At 43.3% G+C, this 21,371-nt stretch overlaps 1 long non-coding RNA gene across 1 annotated transcript in view; it reads right to left on the bottom strand.

Moving 5' to 3' along the window:
• Positions 1-6,592, bottom strand: part of LOC141372390 (uncharacterized) — a 54,363-nt gene extending 47,771 nt beyond the window's left edge. Inside the window, exons 1-2 of the long non-coding RNA XR_012377590.1 lie at positions 6,496-6,592; positions 5,900-6,070 (exon numbers count right to left, since the gene is read on the bottom strand). This is a non-coding gene — a long non-coding RNA (uncharacterized lncRNA). The remainder of the gene's footprint in view (positions 1-5,899; positions 6,071-6,495) is intronic.
• Between the last annotated feature and the right edge of the window lie 14,779 nt (positions 6,593-21,371).

Here is a 21,371-nt window from a genome sequence, read left to right as displayed (position 1 = left end):
CAGGACTCCCATGGCTCAGTCAGGCACCCTCTCCAGTCCATGCTCATCACCAGATTGCCAACTGTCCCAACAAGACAGATTTTTGGACAAGCTCTGTCTACTCAAAGTAGATAACCTCTTAGGTACTATCTGTCTATTGGTTCAGGAAAACAAAACAAATATACTTTTGAATTAATGTGTCTACCCAACAAACAGTTTTGGAAGGCCTGCTCTGGATAAAGCACAGGAATAGTTACCCCAAAGGCTGTCCTGGATTCTGAAGGCTGGGACTGTGTCTGGTGCCACTTTGCTTACCCCAACTTTAACCCAGGCACCAGACACACAAAGGCTATTTACAGGAGGTCAGAAGATTATCCCAGGGCCCTGTAAAAGATTCCCCACAAATGCTCTCAAACTTCTAACTGGGGCAAGGCTGGCTCCTTACTGACATTAACACCCTCAGCCTGTTGAACAGCTCATGTCACTATGGTCTGTACACACAGTCTAACAAAGCTCCAGCCACCATTCCCAAAGGAATACATGAACTTGATGTGATCCTATCACATTAAGTACAAAAAATATGCAAAGTTGCCTATCAACATAACATATCCACTTGCCTAAGACTCTAGTATCAAATGTCACATTCAAAGGCCCTAATAAAAGCCAAACAAGTCAGTAGTGACTAGGTCAATGTTTTTGCTTCTGGTTCTTTCCAAAGCCTCTGGTACATGGAAATTTAAATGAATAGGAAGTCGACTGCTCTTCAGACTTTAAGGTAAACATGAGCCAATAGTGTGACACAGCTGCCAAAAAAATCGAACAAGATCTTAGGATGGATGAATTAATAGAAGTATAGTGTCATGAGCAAAGGGGTCAACAGCTATCCAAATATGAACAACATATGCCCCCCTCCTCAGTCAGAACCGGGGGACACCTGCAGAAGTGGCAGAGTCGTGAACAGTGTTCTTTGAATCAGTGAGGACATTCAGACAAGAGACAATCAGACAGCACAAACACCGTGTCATCTTTAAATGCTGCAAGAACCAGTGTGAAGCCAGCTAGATTTTACCATATAGTCCCCAAAGCTGTGCCAAGACTGATAGAGAAAAGTGACAGAGACACAATTTTCAACCAAATGTGAGGGAGACCTTTCAAACGATTAAAGCCATTCAAAAACTGGAACAGTTTCATGAGGTGGTGAGCATCCTGTCACTGATAATATTCACACAAAGGTGTCTTTCCACTTTCTTGGCTGGGTAGAAATTTAGGGGGAACATGACATTCTTCAGGCTTCAAGTCAGGTTTTGTGGAAAGTGTCCCACAGGACAGAGAGGTTAGGTTGGGTGGCCTCAAATGACTGCATCAAAGGTATCCAGAAATTCTTGCCTCCCTCCTATTTCAAGGTTAAGAATTTCCCGGGTCAGATATTGAATGGGCACCTAATCACATCATTAATGTTTCCAGTCCTTCTCCCCACCAGCAGGTCCCCTGCTCAATGGCATCAGGGTAGCTCTTCCCAGCTCCTTCCTGACCCCAAAGTCACACCCACACTCTTGGTAAAAGCAGTGGACTATAAACGTCATCATGTATAATGCACAAAGGGAATCATTGATTTTGTTCTGATTAGTCATCATAATGCTATTCTCTTATATGTACTTAATCACTGTGGTTTCTCTGAGAATGGAAAGCTTTCCTTTCTTTAGAATAATCTAAATAGCTCTCTAAACAGACACCAGCTGGGAAAACAGTGCAGAGAATTTCAGTGCAATGTGATGAGAGCGACCACACCCACAGCCAAGGCCAAGCAGCCTCTCAACATAGCTGCCAAATTACGAAGAGGGGCTCCTTTTGATCTAACCGTAGAGTGCTTCCATGTCTTAAGAGAACGTTCCATCCAGCTCTGTGGTTAGTCACAAAGCCTGAAAATGATTAATGGACTGGAGCATCAGCCAGTGTTTCCCTTCCAGGACTAGAACCAGACAAAGCCCAAACAGTGCCAGCACAAGCAGGAAATAATAGGACAGCTGGAGTCCTGGCTGTGGGCCACACTGACAGGCTTCCTGGTAGACCTCATCGCTCTGCAGCCTCCCCTTCCTGCCCTGCCCCTTCTTGCTGTGCCTGTCTCTGCACAGGGATAAGGCCTTCCATGTCCATGTCTGAGGGATGCCAGGGAAGTGGGCAGTCTTAAACACAGGAAACACAGAAGCTGGCATCCAAGAAAGCATGCTCTCCTCTGCTCCAAAGGAGAGTTCCCCACAGCTAACAGGGTGCGTGCCCCCCCACCTCCAGAATTGAGGCAGGATGAGATGGGGTGAGAAGAATGAATGAATGAATGACTTCTGTGAGACTGCAGACTGTTGAAAAACCAGGTGGCGATCTCCCGTTAAGGAATGTTCTAGTGGGGAGAGGTGGATGCATGTGTACAAAGCATAGCAGCCTCCTCCTTTTCTCAGGAAACCAGGGCTGGCCAGGAGCTTTTGCTAAGCAGAGAGGTTTCTTGGGGCTGGAACTGGGACCTGTATTTCCAGCGAATGCCCCAGAGGACATGGCAGCTGATGGAAGGGACAAAAAGGAAGAGGGTCTTTAATACTGAGGCCCCCTGAGGTCTGATCCTGGGCATAATCATCCTCCAGGGTCTGCACAGTGAACTCAGAAGGTTCTCTTTGGGCACAGGACCACCCAGCTTCTTGCTTTGTTGGAAGAAGTATGAAGCCACATCTTCAATTTATGTTCCCTCATTAAGTGGAGTCAAGCCCTTTTGTAGCCTCAGACTTTGTGGTTGCCTTGACTGGGTAGTTAGTGTCTTTATGTTGTGAATTTCCAAATTACCAGACACAAACACGCTTTCATTTCTTTGCAATCTGTCTGTATAAGACCTAGAAAACACTCAGATGGAAGCTGAGCTACATACATCCTGAAAGAGTATGTGGCTCCCAGGTTGTGCCCAGCTCAGGCTACAGGACTGGACCACATGAGTAAAGTGGGCTCCACCTGGTCTGGGTCTCCACATTGAACACTGACCAGGCTTTCCAAATGCAAGACTTGGTGAAAACAGCAGAACTATTAGACCCTGCCTGTGAACCGAAAACTAAATTAGATGTATGTTCATTCGCCTCGGAGTCAACTTGGGCGTTAGGTATGTCCACATCTAAGAACTGTAATCAGCAAGATGCTGATGTCAGTGGGGTAAGGCCCAGGGCACTCTTGGTACAACAACATGCTCCTCCTCCTCTCTCTCCTTTGAAGCCTAAGCAAGGGCAGTGTGCTGGAGGGACATAGGGCAAAAGAGAGGGAAGCAGGGGGAGGCTGTGTTATTGGTATAGGAAAGCACATCTAAGCAGAGAGGGTGTCTGCCTGGAGTATGGGTGATGACTGTCCTATGCACACAGTTGACGAGGGCAGCCTCAGGAACAAGTACCTGCTCTCATCAGGGGAACTGCGGTCCCCAACTTCACAGAGCCCACTTCCCCAGCTGCTCTCCACACTCCACCCTCTTTTCTGACTTTCTCCTCCAGGAGCTTCCATTGAGAAGCAGCTGTGTTGTGGGGAGGTGGTGTAGTTCCTGGGGCCTATGTCCCACCTCCAGACACAGGCAGGTGGCCCCTCTCCACCGTGGGGCCAGAGCAAAGCCCTGAGTGCCAGTTTCCACTTGCTCCACCCCTACAGCAGCCCCAGCACTCCGGACAGCATCTCTCCTCCTGGACTCTGCTTATCCTCTCCTGTGTTATTTCTGCAGGGCCTATCCTGGGGATGTCACTTTCTTTTTTTCAGGGACCTAACTCAGTGTCTTCTCATGAACTGCCCCAAGTTCCCTCTATATTGATTACATACCTCCATCAATTGTTTTGTTTTGTTTTGCAGAGCTTGGCTTCCCCTAGATTGATAAATGCCCACAGCCACTTTGCTGAAGAACCCAGGTGAAACAGAGAACTCTCTGGCTCCCTCTCTGTCCTCTATGATTTCTGGCAAACACATCCTCCACCACAGGCCACTCCCTGCATGTCAGAGGTGAGGAACCAATGGCAAGAGGTGTTTCTCACTGGGTTCCAAGCACGTGGAATCATGAACACCATGACACATTCAGGAGGACGAGTCAACAACAGCTGGTGATGAGATGTGAATTGGGAGGATTCCTCAGTGATGCCCCAACTTTGAACTTGGATGACAGGGTAGATGGCAAATGAGGGGAGAAAGACCAAGCAGAAGGGGTCTAGGTATATAGCCATGTTTAGATCCTCCCCCAAAGGTAACTGCTATCTGGAATGCTGCTCATCATCCCCTCACTATGTCATATATGCGGAGGTGTGATGGTAAATATTTAAACACCACCTCTCCAAAAATTAAATGTATGTGTGTGTCTGTATGTGTGCACCTGTGTGTTTCCCTATGTAAGTTTGTTATACATTTTTTTATACAAAGGACATATAGCACACAATTTACAAATAATGATCAAATACATAAAATCCCATAACATCCTTTGTAAATCACAGTTAGTTGACTCACAGAGTTTTTTTTGTTGTTGAATTTTGCCACACCTTCATAACTGCAGCCAACCAATGGTTGCAATAAGAGAAACCAATGTAGTTCCAAGACATATGTTGGTTGATATTTTTGTTTACTTTAACAAGTAAGAAGAAAGCAAAATGAAAAAAGTATATGGTAGAGAGTAACTTTCTCATCAATCATGTGAGCAATTTCTTTGTTGAATCAGACAGTAGTTTTCAAATATTGGAAGACTATTTCCTCAATTCTTGTGCTATTCATGATGTAACAGCCACAGACATAAGCAACTTTTAAGTTTAATCTGTTCAACATTATTAACATTTTGTCCACCATTTTGTTATGCCCAGATGTGTATGTTGATACAGAACGATCAAGCCCTAGTTTGTAGCATTAGCTAGTCTCTTTCATGTAAGTTATAAGCTCTCTCCTGGTGGCCTATTTCAAGCTACCAAGGTGATGCCACCAAACACAGAGTTTGAAATAGATTGTAGTAGAACACCAGTATATAGGATTTTCACCATACTGCTAGAATAGATATAAATAACCTCAAAAGCATAGATAAGAGTAAAATTCAGTAAGATAACTAGGTGATGAGTTTAGCATATTTATTACCATTGTCTTTAGTATAATTTGTTTTATTGTAAATTTATATAATTTAATGTTTAATATTGGCTGTGTTTAACAATTGGCTTACAAAGTTGCTGAAAATTTAATTATTGGGTCTCATAAGCCAGTTCAAGCCAGCTCTAACACACCATTGTATGAAAATGGGATCATGCTATATGTAATCTTCAGGGAGCTGTTTTATCACGTATCATGTTACTCTTGTCTCTGGACCCCCAGCATCATCCCACCCCCTTCTTTGCTCTCAGCTCTGTCCCAGGATGTGGAGGCCTGAGAACAACTCCCAGAATCCCTTGCAAACAGGGTTTCTATTCTGTTACCAATGAGAGGTGGATGGGAGGACAAAGGCAGATTTCCTCATCCTCAGGCAATGATGGTGGCAGAATTACATGGGCTCTGCAGTAGCAATAGTGGCTGCCTGTGACTTCTTGATCTGCAGGGAGCACCCCCACCCTTGGGTTTTGCTCCTTCCCTATCCCTTCCAATAATTTTGTAGAACTGGATTTCCTGTATTCAACTCTTCCTGCTGAAAATATGTAGAATGGTTTCTGGTTTTCTGATTAAAAGACTGGGATTTATCCATGTTCGTGCATGGAGACCAGTCCCACCATTTTCATTGTGGTATAGTATTCTATTCCAGGATAGTATAACACAGGATTCCCCACAGTTAGGCACCATTTTACACCCTGCCTGCCCAGCCTTTGATGCTTTGAATACAGCCAGTGTACCCAGATTATACTACCATGAGCAACAAGACACTGTTCCAGTGCTTACCCAAATGGCTCATGCTTACCCATTAGACTCATCATTCCTTGCTCTTATCACCTCTGCAGTGCCTTCTGTGGGTGATCCAGCAGGCCTTGCTTTCTAGTCCATCAACCTTGGCCTAACATACTCTCCTGTGTTGAGGAGGGTCTACTGGTAGTAGAGAGACTTGTTCCTATGGGTCAGTATAAGCCCACAGCTGCAGCATGAAAAAAAAATCATATAATAAAAATGTAGTTCACCTTCTCACAGTAAATTAATGTTAGATGTTAAGTTTATAATATTGTAACATAATTGGCAATAGTCCACATGTGCTCACTAGTTAATCAAACTTAGCCAGGATTTTTCTAGAGTGTCCCCTGTCCTCACATAACCTGTGCTGAGATGTACAGAAGTTAATTTATTGTCAGTAAGAAAAAACTTTTTTCCCCTTGTCTGTGGGCTAATGTCCTATTCACCCTTCAAAACCCAGTTCAGATATCTCCTCCTCCATGAAGCCTTCTCAAACACTACCAATCTGAAATACCTTGCTCCATATCCTCTGTGCCTTGTATATTATTCTTTATACCCTTGAGGGATAAGATACTGTCTTCCTCCCAAAGAAGAGATTTGCTTACCACTTACTATTAAGAGCATTGGAATCCCTGAGTTCTGTGTTCCTCTGCTGTGCTGCAAGCCCACTGCATGCTTAATATCCACCTAGGTACCCTCATGTTGCCCTGTAGGATTTAGGAGATAAAGGGAACCTGTGTCAACATAATGCTCATTCCCTTTGCTATGCCATGATTAACAAGTCCTTTGTCTTTGACCCAGGAACCTTGTGTCTTCTGCTGACATCCATGAAACAGTAACGGGCTAATGTACTAGCTTGTAAATAGAGCACAACCCCAGACCCTTCACACATCCTGGACTGAGTCTGTGTCTTTTCATCCTTAGTTGTTCCAGAATCTAGCACAGGTCCTGATTAGTATATGTTTGGAATTTAATCAAGTTGAACTGACTAGACCAAAGACAAGAAACTTTTATTCTTCTGAGAACCTTTATAGCCCAGTGTTTCTCAACCTTGGTACTATTGACATTTGGGGCTAGATCATTATTTGTTGTGGGGAATGTCCTGTGCATTGTAGGATGTTTGGCAACATCCCTAGCTCCTACCCAGTTGATGCCACTTAACACCCACTCTCCAACTGTGGCAACCAACACTATCTCCAGACATTGCCAACTGTTCCCTGGGGAGGCAATATCACTACCCCCAAGAACCACTGGAGTAGCCTATCCCAAGGGTGCAGGTGACAATTGGAAGAGCAAGCAAAGGGGCCATAATTAAATGATAATTTAGCATAGTCTGAAATTCTAACACATTCAGGAGAGACATAAAATATTTCATAGTCTATTATATCTCAGTAAAACTGAGGGGAAAATATTGTTCTTAACTGCCTTTTCACAGCTAACAGTAAACACAACGGTTGTAAGCACCCATGGCATAGGTGCTATAGAGGGGCCATCAGCTAGATCAACCCATTTATACCCTCCAGCAATTCTGTGAAATAAGCATTTCACATTATAGGAAACTGAGGGATGGATTGGGTAAGTGGCTCACCCAAGTGGAATAGTTTAGACATGAACACAGAGCTATGAATCTCCAACACTCTTGCTCTTAATTATTCACCTGTGTTATGACCCCACAGAGAAAGGGGATGTCAGCCTGGTGGTTGGAAGTCATGAAATGGGAAATCAAAGTCTATTACAAGAAAAAAAAATCAAACTCATATGTCAATACCAGTCTCTTAAAGGTTAAAAATACATAACCCTTTAGATATTTTAAGTGGGCACATAAGAGCCAAAGTCTATAATAACATGTACTTTAATTCCTACATAAAGTGTTAAAATATAGGCCCTCGTGTGTTGCTCTCTTTTCTGCATCCAAAAAAATGCTAACTGTCCGGTCCAGAAAGGAGAAAAGTGCCAAACTTGTTTCAACAAGGCAAACATGAAACAGAACTTCAGTGGAGTACCTTCTCCATCTGGCGGTGGGTTAAAGAACTGTCCCTAAAACACTTCGAGCCACCCTGTACTTTGCAATAAGTGCTCTGAATGAGTGCCCACCTCATTCCCAACTGAGTCAGACACACAGTGATGCTCCAAACTGACTACTGGTCAATATCAGATTTTGGCAGTTTGGAGAACAGAAAAATTACTAATTACCTATGGAATTACAAAGCTGAGTAATTCCTAAAGAAAAACACTGTTTCAACTTTATTTAAAACTTTCCCTGAGAAGCTAACATACTCAAACACCCTACATCCTTACGTAGATTTGGCCCATTCCAGTGGATTTGGTCCATAAGGATGTATTCCCTACATCCTTAATGCTCAGAAATATTTTGATGCATTATAGTATTTCATCTTGGAGGCAGAGAAAGATAGCAAGAAAGGAAGGGGAAAGAGAAGGAATGGAAAAGAGAGGAAATCTTTGCCATATTCCATGGGGAACCAAAAACCATAATTCTATTAAAAATATATATGGAGGGCGCCTGGGTGGCTCAGTCAGTTAAGCATCTGACTCTTGGTTTTCACTTGGGTTGTAATCTTAGGGTCATGGGATTGAGCCCCTCATCAGGCTCCACACCCAGCACAGAGTCTGCTTGAGAGTCTCCCTCTCCCTCTGCCCCTCCTGCTCTCTCTCTCTGTCTCTACATAATCTTTAAATATATATATATATATATATAATATACATACATACATACATACATACAGGAGCGCCTGGGTGGTTCAGCTGGTTAAGCATCCACCTCTTGATTTCGGCTCAGGTCATGATCTCACGGTTGTGAGATCAAGCTCCACGGCAGGCTCCACGCTCAGTGGGGAGTGTGCTTGAGTTTCTCTCTTTCCCTCTGCCCCTTCCCACTGCACTTTCTCTCTCTAAAATAAATAAATAAATCTTTAAAATATGTATGTATATTTGCCAAAGATATAAAATTACGTAAGTAAGTTTATCTCAGGAATCCTGAAAAACATCATCTAGAAAAATAAATGATGACTTCTCAACTAAAATAATAAATTTACTTAAAAGTGAAATTAATGGGGGTGCCTCATGGCTCAGTTGGTTAAGGGTCTGACTCTTGGTTTTGGCTCAGGTCATGATCTCATGGATTGTGAGACTGAGCACCCCCACTTGGACTCCCCACTCAGTGGGGAGACTGAAGATTCTCTCCCTCTGCCCCTCCCGCACACTCTCTCGTTCTCTAAAAAAATAAATAAATCATTTTTCTAAAGTGAAATTAATGCCCAATACTAAGATACACATGGATAACTCATGGTGATAAAAAAATATTTCTCCAATTAGTTTATTTTGTTTCCAATATAACTGTCTCATATCACCATTCCTCAAATCTTTAAACTTCTTTCTCTTCATAGTAATATCACAGGAAAATCTATAACATGTTCATTAATCTAACAAATATTTTATTGAGCACCTACTATGTGCCAGGCATGGGGATATAGTAGGGAACAGATATGTCCTTACCCCCACGGGGCTTACACTCTAATGAGGGAACAGGCAATCCACAGGCTCTATACCAAGTGTGAGGCACCATCTCATTTCATTTTCACAGCTCTCTGTGGTGGGTCTTATTATCCCCATTTCATACATGAGGAAACTGGGTCTCAGAGAGGTAGGGTGGTTTACCCAAAGACTCAGAGAATAAGTGGCAGGAGCAGGATTCAAAATCATATATCTTCTTCAAAGCCCAGCTCTTAAGCCCTGCACCATCTGGCTACAAGTTTTCAACAGCGAAGCAGGCAGCATGCACCAAGGGCTAATATGTGTGGTGCACAATGCCAGGCCCTGGAGGATACACGGTGATTCAGCCCTGCCCCAGGAACTGGAGCAGCATCTGCCTGCAAGGACCGATACCTGAGGCTTCCAGGACCAAGAGCAAACCCATCCACCCACCAGCATTCCTTAACCATAACAAATTCTCCCAAACTCGACTCCAGCATTCTGAGGGGAGAAATCATTCTTAAAAATTATAATTAAAATGAAATTCAACAAAAAGATTAACAACAGGAGGACCATCAACAGATCCTGTGATTTCCCCATAGATGGGGGGGCGGGGGGGCAGGTGGGTTGGGGCAGTGGTTTTCATGGGGCCTTCCCCTTCCCCACTTATTCAGTGATGGAGGCCAATTACTGGAATTTTCAGGTGGCCAAATATAGAGATTGAAGTGGAAATCTTGCTTCTGTATCAAGAGTGCATTTTGAAAGGCTCGGTGATGCAGAACACAGAATGAGTAATGAAAACTTACAAAAGACACTCCACTTGAACAGATGGAAAGTCAGCACTTCTATATATCACGTGCCTCCTGGTATCCTAATTCAGGACTGCATCTAACAAAAGCCAGAGTTGACATCAGAGGAGAAACTCCATTGCAAACACCACTGCTAAGGCCCATTACTCCTGACCATTTCTGGCAAACCTTTGTTTCCCACTTCTTGTCTAAAGCACACTGTTTGCTTGGCAAGAGCCAGGAGACATGAGAACCTCCTACAGCAAATGTTGATATAAAGAAAATGTCCTAAGTGACCAGTGGTATTTATCCAGGTATTATTTCTGCCACCTGTACCAAGTTTACCAAGTAGGTGGGGAGGGTCACTCTCTTGTGTGCGTTCAGCTTGAGTTGCCCAGATACCACTTCTTGGATTTAACAGAGAACATAAATCTAATTGTCCCTCTCCTCACTTAAACCATAACGATCCCAAAGTAATTCATAGCTATGAACCACATGAATGAACCTTGTACATTTGAACTCTCTGTGTGGCTTGCCAAAGTGCCCTCTGAAGCCAGAGGCAGCAGGCTTTACAATCAGGATATTCTGGGGTCTTGTCAAACCCGGCCAACATTCTAGAATTCTCCCCATTGGCAGACGTCCGTTTTGGTGCTCTCACTCCTACTCACTGATGAGACCGACAAGCAGGCCTCTGAGTTCTGATTCCCAATCCGCAGCCAAATTGCTGACTTCCATTAAAAACACCCTCGTAAAATGCCATTTGTGGGCACAATTGTCAGTGCCCATTCACTCCAGGACATACTTGGCTTCCACAGAGCAGGAAAAAAAAAGGGGGGGAGGAAATTTAAATAAATAAATTTATTTAAATAAATAAATATTTATTTATTAATAAATAAGCCCAGAAAAGGACACAATTATACATGTACATAGGAGCAAACTTTAAAGCTGTAGCTACTCCAGAATCATAGGCAAGTCTTAAAATAAGATTTCTAAACATCAAGGAAATTGTTAAGGTTTCTTTCATGAAATTTCCTTTTTTTTTTTCTTTTGGCTATATTTTTGTTTCATAGCACTTATCATAATTGTGATTAATGAATTATCAGCATAATTTCCAATTTAATGTCAGTCTCCCTGGTTATTCTGTAACTCCCCCAGGGGAGTTCCCAAGACTGATTTGTTTTACACTCCAGCTGCCCTGTCCCCCGACTGGCACATAGTAGGGGCTCAAAAAACTTGTCAACACTATCTTTACAATAGTGCTATGATTTATCTCAATGTGTCCCCTGTTTCAAAAGCACTATGCTTCACTTCCTAGTTTTGTCACCATGCCACAGTTATGCAAGATGGTACAGGGGTGACAGGTATATGGGACTTCCCTGTATATATATACCTTTTTGCAACTTGCTGTGAATCTATGATTGTTCGAAGCCTTTGATTTCACCTAAACAGTGGGACTTCCATTTCCCCTCATGTCCACACACCATACAATGCTCTTGGCTTGCTGGATTTCCCCAGTGTCTTCTCTTTCACCGGCTCTGCTTCTAACAATCTGACATCCTGTAGAAGAGCGAGAAGCTCCTCCTTTTTTCCCTTCCACCCTTGACAGAGCTTTGTACAACAGCGACCCTCCTGAGATAGCCAGCCAAAATGCCAAGTACGAAGGCAATTTTCATACAATGTCCCTCTGTCTTCTCCACAGGGACACCACCAAGAGTTGTCACATGGTAATTTTCAATAAGAACTAGTTGGAATACCAAGGATCGGGGAGAAATGTTACATTGGTGAGCCAATCATTCCCTCAAGACGGTTGGTTGGCAATAAAATCCAGAACATGCGTGTCCAGGTTCACAGTCGATGAACCAAACTCCTAAGTACTATGTGGCCAAATCTGTGGCAGCCTCATATTACACAAAGAATCAGGCCAGCACCAAGCTGCCAAGAGCCTCAGAAAACTGTACAAAGTTCATTAAAATCAACAGAAATGTTGCCCATGTCACAGTATTTGGATAACTTTCGCCTCTCCTCCCCAAAAGCCACTACTGGCTTGAATCTCACAATCAGATTCAAACTTTTAAACAAACCATAGAACAGATATTAACTTCCCTGTAGGCCTGGGAACACAACCCAGCCCCCGCTGGATGTAAACAGAGATTCAGTAGTGTAGGGACAGAGCCGAATCAGGATTGCAGAGCGTTCTCAGGAAGTGAGTTTACCAGCTGCCCACGCCAGCCCCAAGCTCAGCCCACTCTCTGTGGTCCTTCATCCTCCTGGTTAATGACCTCCTCCAGGGGAAAAAAAAAAGTCCTGCCTTAACACTGACCTCAGTCTCTGTGGGTCAGAAGACAAGAGCTATGCATCTTTCTAATACTTTCACTGGCTCCAAGCATTACCCGCAGTTGACTCTTGTTGTAAACACAATGGTAAAAAGCAGAAATTCAAGGGGAAACAACTCTGAGAGCCTCTCTAAACAGAGAGGCCGGGCTCAGGAAAGAGGAAAAGGAATGAAAAGTAATCTTCATGACCTCCTGGACAAAAGTGGTGGGGAAGAGAGAGCCATTAGGAGGAGAGAGAAATGGTCTTAGTTTAAAATGTTTTAAAATGGCAGCATGATCAAGACTTATTTCCCCACACCCAGGCAGTGAGTCCAGAGAGGGCCAAATGGCCCATTCACTCACAGACTTCTTAGCAGAAAAGTAATGTCCCTTTGTATAGCATTTATAAATCAATAAAGTACTTTCACATATGGACACTCAAAGTGTCAGCAATCCTGAACTATTATACCCACTTTACAGATGATGAAGCTAAGACTCCCAGAGACATAGTCAGCAGGAAGTGGCAGAGCCAACAGTATAGGGGGACAGTGGGTGGCTCAGTAGAGACACAGAAGAAGCAGGTGACAACTGCTGTGTTATTCTTTGAGGAAAATGAAATAAAGCATAGTCCCAACAGTTCATTTTTGCTCTTGTTTCCCTTGCCATAGAAGACATGTCTAGAAAAATGTTGCCACGGCCAATGTTGGACAAAATACCACCTGTGTGATCTTCTCTAAGATTTCTGTGGTTTCAGGTCTCACATGTAGGTCTTTAATCCATTCTGAGTTTTACTTTTGTGTATAGTGTAAGAAAGTGGTCCAGTTTCATTCTTTTGCATTTTGCTGTCCAGTTTTTCCAGCATCATTTATTGAAGAGACTACATTTTCCTCCTTGTGTATTCTTCCCTCCTTTGCCAAAGATTGACTGACCATATAAACATGGGTCTATTTCTAGGCTCTCTGTTCGAGTCCATTGATCTATGTGTCTATTATTGTGCCAGTACCATACTGTTTTGATTACTACAGCTTTGTAGTATATCCTGATATCTGGGACTGTGATACCTCCAGCTTTGTTGTTCATTCTCAAGATCATTTTGGCTATTTGGGGGTTTTTTTGTAGTACATAAAATTTTAGTATTATTTCCTCTACGTTCTGTGAAAAATGGTGTTGGCATTTTGATAGGGACTGTATCAAATCTGTAGATTGCATTGGATAGTGTGGACATTTTAACAGTATTGGTTCTCCCAATCCATGAGCATGGAATATTTTTCCATTTATTTGTGTCATCTTCAATTTCTTTCATCAGTGTTTTATAGTTTTCAGAGTATAGGACTTTCACCTCCTTGGTTAAGTTTATTCCTAGGTATTTTATTCTTTTTGAGGTAATTATAAGTGGAATTGTTTTTTTAATTTCTCTTTCTGCTACTTCATTATTAGTGTATAGAAAAGCTACCAATTTCTGGGTATTGATTTTGTTGCACAGCAAAGGAAACCCAACAACAACAAAAAAGGCAACCTACTGAATGAGAAACGATATTTGCAAATGATATATCCAATAAGGGGTTAATATTCAAAATATATAAGTAGTTTATGCAACTCAACCCCAAAAACACAATCTGATTAAAAAATGGGCAGAGAATCAAAAGGAATGAGATCTTGCCATTTGCAACGATGTGGATAGAACTCGAGGGTGTTATGCTGAGTGAAATAAGTCAATCAGAGAAAGACATGTATCATATGACCTCACTGATACGAGGAATTCTTAATCTCAGGAAACAAACTGAGGGTTGCTGGAGTGGGAGTGGGGTGGGAGGGATGGGGTGGCTGGGTGGTAGACATTGGGGAGGGTATGTGCTATGGTGAGCACTGTGAATTGTGCAAGACTGTTGAATCACAGATCTGTAATAATGCAATATATGTTAAGAAAAAAAAAAGAAGAAGATAGCAGGAGGGGAAGAATGAAGGGGGGAAAATCGGAGCGGGAGACGAACCATGAGAGATGATGGACTCTGAAAAACAAACTGAGGGTTTGTGAGCACTGTGAATTGTGTAAGACTGTTGAATCACAGATCTGTACCTCTGAAACAAATAATGCAAAATATGTTAAGAAAAAAAAAAGAAGAAAATAGCATAGGGGGAGGGGAAGAATGAAGGGGGGGAAATCGGAGGGGGGAGACGAACCATGAGAGACGATGAACTCTGAAAAACAAACTGAGGGTTCTAGAGGGGAGGGGGTGGGGGGATGCGTTAGCCTGGTGATGGGTATTAAAGAGGGCACGTTCTGCATGGAGCACTGGGTGTTATGCACAAACAATGAATCATGGAACACTACATCACAAACTAATGATGTAATGTATGGTGATTAACATAACAATAAAAAATTTAAAGGGGGAAAAATGGGCAGAGAAACTGAACAGACATTTTTCCAACAAAGACATACAGATGGCTGAGAGACACATAAAGAGATGTTCAACATCACTCATCATCAGGGAAATGCAAATCAAAACCACAATGAGATACCACTTCACACATGTCAGAATGGCTAAAATCAAAAAGACAAGAAATAACAAGTGTTGGTCAGGATATGGAGGGAAAGGAACCCTCATACACTGTGGGTATGAAGGTAAATTGGTGCAGCGGCTGTGGGAAAGAGTATGGAGGTTCTTCAAAATATTAAATATGGAAATATCATATGAGCCAATAATCCACTATCAGGTATTTACCCAAAGAAAGCAAAAACACAAATTCAAAATGATATATGCTCCCCTGTGTTTACTGCAGCATTATTTACAAGAGCCAAAATATAGAAGCAATCTACATATCCATCAATCAACAGATGGAAAAGGAAGGTGTGGTATATATATATACACACACACATATACATAATACAATATTACACAGCCACAAAAAAGGATGGGATCTTGCCATTTGTGACAACACAGATGGTCCTACAGGGTATTATGCTAAATGAAATAAGTCAGATTGAGAAAGACAAATACTATATGATTTCACTCATATGTGGAATCTAAAAAAAATAAATAAACAAACAGCAGAATCAGACTATAAATACTGAAAACACACTAATGGTTGCCAGAGGGAAGGGTAGTGGGGGGATGGGTGAAATGGGTGCAGGGGAGTTGGAGGTATAGGCTTCCAGTTATAGAATGAATCAGTCACGGGGATGAAAGGCACAGCACAGGGAATATGGGCAATGGTACGGTAAGCACGCTGCATGGTGACAGATGGAAACTACACTTGGAGTGAGCACAGCATAACCACAGACTTATCAAATCGCTATGCTGTACACTTGAAACTAACGCAACCTTGTGTGTCGATACTGAAATCAAAAAATATTTAAATAAAAAATAAAAATCAAAAAGAATAGTCCTGGGGATGCTGGGGTTAATGCCCATCTTTGTGGTGGGCCTAGGAAACTGCACTTCAGGGAGTTTCTTTTATTCTTATTCTGACAATTCAAAGAGAACAGTCCCTCAGCTGATAAATTCTCATTTCAAAGGTGATCCTTAGAACATTATCTCCAAAAAGAAATCCACCCAGAAATGTGAGATGAGAGAGCTATAAACAAAGGGCTCCAGCTGTTACTTGAATCTGTGCCTCAAACGGGAGAGCAGCTTAAGCCAAAGTATCAAAGGACTTTGAAGGCGAGCAGCTCACCTTGAAGTGACTGGAATATGACCCCAGACGCACACGGAGACACTGGATCTCAAAGGCCAGGCCCACTGTGGCAGCAAGAGGTCAGGTCCACGACTCCAACCCAAGGCTGCTTCTGACTTGGCCACCAGGAAGGGCAAGCGGAGCCCCACGGTGTGGGGCTGCCCGAGCAGCGGCTCTCCTGCAGGCTTCAGAGTTCCCGCAATTTGAAGACCTGATTTCCACAGGTGGCCTTGGGGGCAGAGAGCAAGGAGGGGAGGGAACAGTGCAGCGGAAGGCCCCGCACTCGGTGCCGCCCAGCACTCTGCCCTCCCAGTATGCCCTTTCCTGTCGCCGCTGGGAACAAAAGGGCTTGGCCTGGCTGGTGTGCCAATCCAACCCCCGCCAAAAGCTTCGTGCCATGACCCTGGGAGAACTAAGTTTGTGGTGAAGCTCAACCTACAGCTGCATTTGGGGCTCTCTCAGGAGGAAACCCTTTGCTTCTTCCTGCTGCACCGCCTGGAGCCATGTGCTGTCTCTACAGGCCATTTGGGAGGTGGGCACTTGGCTCCGTTCAGTTGTGCTGAAGAGGGTTGATGCTCCCCCTACCCCAGTGCTGCACCCATGTGACTGGGTTTCTCCTCCCATTCGAGGATTTGGGGGCATCTCCCCCTGGGGGGATGCTAAGCAGAGCAGAGAGTGTGCTCCACAAGTGTTAGCATCCGAGATAAATCACGAGGCTGGAGAGAATGGAGGTCCACCCCACCAGCCAGGTCCCGGGGAGACCTTACCAAAGCTTCCAGCACTTCACTGCTCCTCACGGCTCTGGGAGAGAGAAACGAATGTCCATCTTGTTCAAGGAACGCAAAACACATACACAAGCTTGAGCTCAGGGACTGGGGCCACCCAGTACACAACCCACTTAGATGAGATTTGGGATGATATTTCTTCCATTTCAATACACCAGACATTTGCTCTAACTCGATGCTCTGTGAGATAACTTAGCCTCCCTCTTTCTTGCCCCAGCTTACTCTTCAGGAGGTTAATTCCAGGTTTCTCCTTCCACTAGTAAAAGTTGTACCAGGTTAGGCCCATTTTGTTGTCCTTTCAATTTTTTTAAATTGTGCTAAAACACACATAACAAAACATTTACCGTCTTAACCATTTTTAAGTGTACAATCCAATGGCATTCGGTACGTTCCCATTGTTGTGCAAACATCACCACCATCTATCTCCAGACTCTTCCATCTTCCCAAACTGAAAGTTGTCCCTGTAAAACACTAACCCCATCCCCCTCCTGTAGCCCACAGCACCCACCACTCTACCTTCTCTCTATGGGCTAGACTACTATAGGGACAGCATATCAGTGCAATCAGACAGTGTTCATCCTTTGGGGTCGGGCTTGTTTCACTGAGCGCAATGTCTTTAGGGTTCATTCATGTTGTAGCATGCCTCAGGATTTCCTTCCTTTTAGGGCTCAGTAATGTTCCATTGCATAGATATATCACATCGTGTCTACCCAGTCAGCCGTTAGTGGACACAGGTTGCTTCTACCTGTCGGCTGTGAATGACTCTGCACTTGCCAGAGAAGGGTCTATTATAGTACTGTGATGTCACATCTGAAGCTTGGGTCAGGGGTCAGTCTCAGTGGCTTCTAAAGCCCCCCTTCCTGTTCAGTGCCCTCCACACACAATACCTGGTCCCCACCACAAGGCCCAAGAGATCACAAAACCTTATCCTCACACACCCCAGCCCTCACACATGCCAAACCCCACACACCCCAACCCTAACATACCAACCCTCACACACCCCTACCCTAACACACCCCAGCCCTCATATACCCAATCCTTACACATCCCAGCCCTCACGCCAAATCCTTACATATCCCAATATCCGGGTCCTATTTTTGTCACATTACGTTCGCTTTGCATCCAAAAGGAGGACTTAAGTAGAAAAACACATTTGAAATATCATGATTTTCCTGATGTCCCTGGGGCATAGATGGTACAGAAAGCCTAGAGAGAGCTTTTAAGGAAGGAAATGTGTCTGGAAGCTGTTCTGTGGATTAGGAGGAAACAGGCTGTGCAAGTCTCATTCACGGCTGTATCCCCAGTGAAGACTGCCGGTCTATAGTTGGTGCCGGATCAGTAACTATTGAATGAGTAAGTGAAGGGATGTTTAAAGTCAATGGGAGGTGAAGGGAGAGAATGGGCGCCCCCTTGAGTGCTCATCTTCACCTTGATGAATCAGCTAGGGTAAAGATGCTGCTTAGCAGAGGGAGCTTCAGGGAAAACCTGGAGTCCAGTCCAGTGGCTGCTTGCTCCTGGCTCACCATAAGAGGTTGGGCGGAGGTGAAATTCACAGGCAGAGGACTCTGGGCGCACCTGCCTGGTTCACGGACCTTACCCAGCGTTCCTCAAAGCTGTGGCCATGTGAGATGCAAGGACAAGAGTAATGAGGATCACACAGATGCTCATTAGTCAGGAAGGGCAGTCCAGTCTTTCTGGATTCTCTTGACAATGGGATACTTGCTGGGATAATAGCAGGAAGTTGTTGCAAATTTCAACCTGCTTGCTCTCCTGCTTCTGAGCTCTAGCCCTCTAGAGAGGTGGATTCACCACTCACTGCACCAGTATGTAACCCACCCTACACCTCCAATCTCTGGCATTTCGAGAATCAGATGGTCAAAGTGGGAAGAGAAATGCTTTCCCATACCTTTTCAGGAAGGTTGGGGGGAAAAATTTTTCTGCTGATAACATATGCATATTGACTGACTTTACAGACCCTGTGAATAGCTACAGCCATAGAGTTGGACAAGATCTGGACACAAAACAAAATGACCCAGCTGCTGAGACCAGGGCTGCTTCTCAGCAGGGCACTAAGGAAGGAAATCAGGTAGCAATTAAGTTGCTGATAAAGAAACCTGATGAGACACAGCAGAAAAGACATTCTTGTCTGTCTCTGTTAGATGGGCCCTTCTCTGCAACCAGTCTGCAGTTTTTGTCATTTGAATCAGTGTATTCAGTTGTATCTCAAAAGACCCCCACTCTGGATCCAGCATGCTTGAACTTGATACAGGAACACTGGAACCCATCCTACCAAGAACCAAGAGGTAACCTACAAGGAACACAAAGCTGTTGACCCACCACTTGTAGAAAGGGTCGCTCTCAGTTTATTTAAAACACTACAGCAACTACGGAAATAATTACATGTAATAAATATACTAGTCCTCAGTTCAAGCAACCTCTTCACAGCAACTGAGACCCAGGAAAGTCTATCATTAAGGTTCATAAAGAATAGAAAGGTGTATCAACATTGAGGTTTTGTGGTGAGCCGAGATGAAATCTCCCTAGAGTGTGTTGGTTCTATCTCACCAAGCTACTTTCTCCCAACATGGCTGTGGTTTGGTCTTCAAACAAGCTGAAAGATAAGCAAATACCTTTCCTCCCAGCTTGCATTTGACTGCCCTCAGCATCCAGCCTGTTTTGTGAATGCCAACAATATAGTAGAAAGCCACAATTCACCCACACCCAACCACAGAACTCCCATCTAGAATAAACTAGAATTGGGGGAGAGGAACCCATCCAAAAAACAAAATCAAATTTGATTGAAAGGATACAGTCTGCCTCTTTCAGCCCCTGATCATTTTGAAGTGGGAAATGTGAGAGTTTGGGAAATCAGATGGGTAATTCAAACCACTATAAAATCACAAATGATGTCTTAGATGCAGAAGCAAAAACTTTAGAAAGGATTGACAGACTAAATCTGCACTGTCCAATTCAGTATCACTAGTGACATGTAGATATTTAAATTTAATTTTCAACTAATTAAAATGAAATAAAATTTAAAATTCAGCTCTTCAATCAAGCTAACCACACATTTCAAGGGCTCAGTTGCCACATGTGGTTAGTGGCTACCATATTGAACAGCACAGATAATGGAATACTTCCATCATAGCAAAATGTTCTATTAGAACAGGACTAAACACTAAGAAAGGAAGAAGGAAAGGGAGTTTAAAAAGAAATAATAGGGTTCTTTTCACACACACACACAAAAAATCAGAAACCTAAGTATCCACCGTGTTCCTTCTTGATGCTTCCTGAAGGTATACTCAAACACAATGAACACATGGATGACTTGATATGAGATTCTAGGACTGCATAGACCAATGTTGTTCCATAAGAGGTAGTAATTGTATATGCACCATGGTTAATTATTTTTGTAACTGTCATAAATAAGCTGAGAGCAACCCTTTCAACAAAAGGCTGGTTGGTGGCCTCATGCTCATTTTGGTGATCTATTCTTCTGATTTCTAGAGGAACAAGTTTCAATCTTTCTAAAATGGAACAGGAAAACATCCTACTTCCCACTTTTAGAACATGTATATTTACTGGCCCTCTTCTTTCCATAAATGCTCATCATAAATTAGGTTTTTGTTTTTGTTTTTTTCTTCCAGGAATTTTCTTAGCAGAAGCCTTTGCTCCAAGACCATACCAAACTTGAATGCTAGCTCTGGGGCAGTAGAGATTGTTTTAGTCAAGGCTCTTTGCATAACAGTAACAGAAACCAATCTATGCTACCTTAATTAGAAAAGGAAATTTGTCAGATGGACTCCAGAATACTTCATGGAGTCTGAGGATAATGAGGCCTCGTGAAGGACTTCCACCATTTCTTCCTGCCTCACATTTCTGCTTCTCTTTGTCCAAATACATACTTGTTCACTCTCTTTAGAACTTTATTCTCTGCTTCTCTTCTCACAGGGTGGAAAAGGGCCACCCCTCAGCTCTAAAGAACAAATATGGCCACTTCATGACTCTTGGATTTCACGCGTCCCTTGGTACTCAGAATTTCAGAGACTCAATTCCATGTGCCCAGAACTGATTGGCCCAGCTTATCTCTCAATGGTCCAATCATGGAGGGAGGGTGGAACCATCTAGAGTAAACACATCAGCAGCAGCTACTGAGGTATGAGAGAGTAAGAAGCAGACAGTTCTCAGAAAGAGGAAGTCTCAGAGAGAGGGTGCTCTGGGCAGTGATACCAAGGATGTAAAGGAAAAAAGAAATGTGAGTTTAAGAAACTAACAGGCCAGAATTGTGCAAGACTGTTGAATCACAGATCTGTACCTCTGAAACAAATAATGCAATATATGTTAAAAAAAAAAAAAAAGAAGAAGAAGAAGATAGCAGGAGGGGAAGAATGAAGGGGGGTAAATCGGAGGGGGAGACGAACCATGAGAGATGATGGACT

This window comes from Callorhinus ursinus, unplaced genomic scaffold (assembly GCF_003265705.2).
Source record: "Callorhinus ursinus isolate GAN/ISIS: 27379988/994484 unplaced genomic scaffold, GSC_fseal_2.0 scaffold1, whole genome shotgun sequence".
Taxonomy (NCBI): Eukaryota; Metazoa; Chordata; class Mammalia; order Carnivora; family Otariidae; genus Callorhinus; species Callorhinus ursinus.
Note: the sequence above shows the minus strand (reverse complement) of the source record. Positions and strands in the feature narration are given on the sequence as shown.